The sequence below is a fragment of the Triticum urartu genome, chromosome 1, assembly GCF_003073215.2.
Source record: "Triticum urartu cultivar G1812 chromosome 1, Tu2.1, whole genome shotgun sequence".
NCBI classification, from domain to species: domain Eukaryota; kingdom Viridiplantae; phylum Streptophyta; class Magnoliopsida; order Poales; family Poaceae; genus Triticum; species Triticum urartu.
Genome location: NC_053022.1, coordinates 471,331,357 through 471,336,736, shown reverse-complemented (window position 1 = coordinate 471,336,736; position 5,380 = coordinate 471,331,357).

Sequence of the window (5,380 nt, the reverse complement as noted above, 5' to 3'; positions counted from 1 at the left end):
ATTATATAAAGTTTCTATAAAAAGATTATAAAACATCCAATAATGATAGTATAACAACATGAATAGTTCATAAATAATTTATGAAGTGTGAATGCTAGCAAAGTTCATAAGTTTGATCAATGATAATTTCAACCACTTTTCCTAGCATCATAACATCAATTCTTTTTTATAAAACTTCTGATGTTAAAGTAGCAACCAATTCACATGTTAAGGTTCAAACAATGAATTCTCTTGAAACTCAACAACCTATGTTCTCATTCACCAAGAAATTGCAATTCAACTTATTCAACAGAGTCTAAGTAAGAGCTCCACATACTCAACCATCATATAGTCTTCTATGATTGCTAACACTCACTGCATACACATGAGAAAAACATTTCAACCGGACACATAGAAAGATAGGGGCTTAAAATTTTGCCTCCCAGCGTATTCACCTCAAGGGTGATGTCAACAATAATCACTCATGCTACCCATATCCAACTAGATATATGTGCCTAGATCTTTCCTCACCACATGATGCTTGCCAAAAGAGAAAAATAAAAAGGAATAGAGAGAAAAACTTTGACACTTTGCATAAAAGTAAATACTGAAAAGTAAAAGATAGGCCCTTCATAGAGGGAAGCAGATGTTGCCATGCGCTTATTTGTTTGTATGAAAAGAGGAGAGAGCTGCAAAGAACATCACGTTATATTGCCCCTTATGATAGCAACCTTTATCTGTCGCTTTTATTCTTTGCCATCACAAGTTCGTACAACGCTCAAATTTCTATTACACTAAATGATCTAACACTTTTAGAAGCAATTTTATTGCCTTACTGCACCGATGACAACTTACTTGAAGGATCTTGCACAATCCTTAGGTAGGTATGGTGGACTCTTGCAAATAAGATTTGGGTTTAAGGGTTTTTGGATGCACAAGTAGTATCTCTACTTGGTGCAGAATTTTTGGCTAGCAAAGTTGGGAGGCAAGAACCACATGTTGAATGATCTATGACAATATAACTTCTATGTGAATATGAACTAACATAAACCATTACATTGTCTTCCTTGTCCAACGTTAACAATTCTGGCATATTATATTTTGATGGGGGCTCACAATCACAAAAGATTTCCATGATAGTGTATTTGCATGTGAAAGTGCTCTTCCTTATACTAATTATTCGTGAATTGCTTGTATGACCAATATTGTGATTGTCAAGCCTCAAAAGATTTCACTTTCTAAACCCAATGTGAAGCTACCACTAGGCATGATAAGATTTAAACTTCATGATATTCAATTCATTCAACAATTTACTCATAGGATATAAGTGAAGCACAAGAGTAAATGACAAGCTACTCCAAAAAGATATAAGTGAAGATCATGAGCATAATATTTCTTTCTCTCAAATTAATTTAAGTGAATAAAGAGAGAATTTCTTCAAAAATACTAAAGCACACCATGCTCAAAAATATATAAGTGCAGCACTAGAGCAATTCCATAGAAAAGAGCTTCTTTGATGGGATGTGAATGCCGCTTACCTAGCCTCCCTGGCTACTATTTGAGGACTCTATTTTATTTAAAAACTTTCAGATCTAAGTATTTTATTAAAACAGCAAGCAAAATGAAAATGAAATGAAATTCTAAGAATAGCACAACTCATGTGAAGAAGGAAAAACTTAGACTCTACCGATACTAAACGATAATTGTTGAAGAGGAGAGGTGGGATGCCAATCTGGGCATCCCCAAGCTTAGATGCTTGAGACTTCTTGAAATATTGTATTGGGGTGCCTTGGGCATCCCCAAGCTTGAGATTTTGTGTCTCCTTAATTCTTCTCATATCACGGTTTTCCTAAATCTCAAAAACTTCATTCACACAAAACTCCACAAGAACTCGTTGAATAAGTTAGTTAATAAACCATGCCAAACCTTATCATTACCTATTGTAGCAAATCACTAAAATTAATATTAAACATTGCACACTAAATGCCTCTGCATATTTAATACTCCTATACTCAAATAGAATCATTAAACAAGCAAACATATGCAAACATAACAGCAATCTGCCAAAACAGTAAAGTCTGTAAAGAATGCAAGAGTATCAATACTTCTTATACTCCAAAAATTATGAAAAAAATACCAAACTGTTCAAAATTTATCAGATCTGAATTTTCCAAAAGTTTCAACATTTTATCACATCCTGAATTTTCTAGGGAATTTTTGCAACAGCGGTAAACTTTCTGTTTTCAAACAGCAACATGTAGACTTGTAAAATAAGCATGGCAAAGGCTATAATTGCCACTTTTATTGAAATAAAATATGCAAATCATTATTCTAAATAACAGCAAGCACATCCTACCAAAATAAATTGACACTCCAAGCAAAACACTTATCATGTCACGAATGAAAACATAGCTCCAAGTAAGGTTACCGATAATGTTGGAGACGAAAGAGGGGATGCCTTCCGGGGCATCCCCAAGCTTAGTTGCTTGGATATTCATTGAATATTACCTTGGGGTGCCTTGGGCATCTCCAAGATTAGGGTCTTGTCACTCCCTGTCGTGGTTTTCTCACGGGGGCGGGTGGGGGGGGGGGGTTGGGAGGCGACAGATTGCCACAAGATGGGTTGAGGTGAGGCAAGACTATTGCGGGAATATCCGGGGATGGGTATGTTAGTAGCACGCGCTACTTTACCCAGGTTCATGCTCTCCGGAGAGACAATACTCCTACTCCTGCATGTCTGAATATATGTGGTATATCTGCAGTACAGAGTGCTCCTGGAGTTGTATCTGAGCTCAGTGCCATAGGCATCTGGCTTTGTGTATGTCTCATATGTGTGTAAGTATGAGCTAGCTAGCAAGTGGGAGTGGAGTGCTCCTAGGGAGCCATTGTGGTCGGCCAAGTGTGGGTGTGGCATGAGCATGTATGCATGCGTGTGTGAGTAAGGAGTGGATGGATGGCTAGCTTATATATATATGTGTGGCTAGCTTAGGATGTAAGCTAGGTAGGCATGGGACATGGCGTTGGTTGTAAGCTACCTGGGGTAGCTTACAAAACCAAGCCATGTGTGAGGCATGGTGGCATGGCTGGTTGTCCCCTGGACACTTCATAAAATAGTGCCAGGGGACAAGTACACTGTAGATGATGTCACAGTACGGCCGTCTTGTCGGGGTCTTGTCGGTGCAGCGGTCGACTTCGGGCACCCGGCTGGTTGGCGTAGTCGGCAGCCGGACGGTGAGCAGGTCGGGTGGCGAGTTGGCCCGGGTAGTCGGACAGGGGGCCGCCCGGGCGGCCTGAGCGGTCGGACTGAGGGGCTTTACTAGCCCCGATGTCTTGAAATATTGTCTTGCCGTCTTCGAGGTACCCATGGTCAATTACCCCGACAGTAGCCCCCGAGCCTCCGGGCAACTTGGCAAAGTTGGACGGAGGTTTTTTAGCGGGTGTTGATGTAGAAGATGTCGATGACGGTCGGCTGCCTTCCGGTGGGGGCGCACAAGCGCACCCGCTCGGTGTAGCCTCCGAGCCTCCGAGCGAGGAGGGGGGGGGGGTTCCCCACGGAAATGATCATGCAAAAGACAAAGTTAGTCTGCGCAGATGTATCAAATGACTACTTTTAGCATTTTAAGTTTTATGCGGAGGGTGCCGACTTGGTTTCATCCGAGCCCCCTTCTATCTTTTTCATGTCCCCTCCGCTCTTTGGCTTCTGCTCTCGCTAGATGGACAGCCGCTCTGCGGTCTGTGGCCGAGAGTGGGCCGTGGAGTGGAGCATACAATACTCAGACTCTGGGAGCAGATTCGACTGAGCAGAAACTCATAAAGGAAATGGCCGGATCGCCCAAACCGTTTTTCTTCCCGGACGTTTTTTGCATAGGTGGCCTCCAGCGTTCACGCTTGCTAGCCGGACAGCTGCTCTGCGGTCTGTGACTAAGAGTGAGCCTTTGGTACCGCACACGCTACTAAGCCGTGTGTGGGAACAAACGCCAGAGAGAGAATGGCCCAACTTGGCGGCACCGACAGCCCACCTGGCGGGGCGAAAGTGGTTAAGGCAAATAAATGTGAGATAGCCCGCGAGCATTGCTCGGGCCTACTCCGTGTAATGCATGGTGCCAAATCACGCCAAATCAGGGTAGCTCACATTTCTTTTGGCGCAGTTGTGGTGGAGGGTGATCTTGGCAGTCGGGTCTGAGCCTTCAGGCGCTCTCACAGGAGGTCCGGCCGGTTGTTCGGGTCCGACCGAAACAGGCGGCGTGGCGACAGGAGGCCTGGCCGACGCTCTTCGCCGGCCCAGGTTGTAACGCAGGCAGGAAGTCCGGGTCGCGTCTGGCCGTCCGAGTGGCGAAGCAAGCGGAAGGACAGACGGACGTTTTTCCTTTTCTTCTCTTTTGTCCGCCCACGTAGCCGGGCGTACAGTTTTTTTCTTTTTAGCCGGCTTGATTTTTCTTTCTTTTAACACCCGGGCACTTCCTTTTGACGATCAGCCGGGTAGTGGGCGTGAGGACCCAGGCTGTCCGGGTGGCAGGAGCCGGCCGTCCAGGAAGCGGGCGCGATCCGGCCATTCGAGTGGCGGGAGCCGGCCTTTCGGGTCACGTGGACGGCGCAGAGCAGTTGACACGAGCGCAGAGCGGAGAAGAGCAGCACGCAGTTGGCGGAGCGCGACGAGGCCAGGCGAGCTTGAGGCATGCATGGACCATCCATTGGGTTTGCTAGTGAAGCTAGCATGCACGTAGCCCAATCCATGGGGTGTACTATCTAGCTTAGGTAGCCATGCATGAATACGTGCATGTGCGGGAACCGGAGGTTGGCCAGCTCGGCCACGAGTGGAGGTGTGGTCAAGGAGAGGGCGGCCGCGGGCGTGTGACCGAAACGACTGGAGGCGCGCGGATGACCACCCCGGAGTGAGACACAGCACGAGGCATGCAGCCTCGGGGGTGACCACAGGCAGAGGGGCGGCGGCACTGCCACGGCGATGGTGACGAAAAGGGCTATGCCAACGACGAGGATGTGCCGTCCCGTGCGGTCATTCCGGGGGCGTGTCGATGTCGAGCCCCCGAACGCTACCGGAGAGACGGCGCGACGCCACGGCGGTGAAGACGAAGATGGTCCTGCCCGGACTGCGATTCCAACAACAGCTTGCTTCATGGTGGGCGCCAACTGTCGTGGTATTCTCACGGGGGGGGGGGGGGGGGGGGGGCGGAAGATGTCATAGGGTGGCTTGAGGTGAGGGCAAGACTGCTACTGGAATATCCGGGGACGGGTATGCGAGTAGCACGCGCTGGTTTCCCCAGGTTAAGGGCTCTCCGGAGAGATAATACGCCTACTCCAGCATGTCTGAATATATGTGGTATATCTACAGTACAGAGTGCTCCTAGAGCTGTATCTGAGCTCAGTGCCATAGGCATCTGGC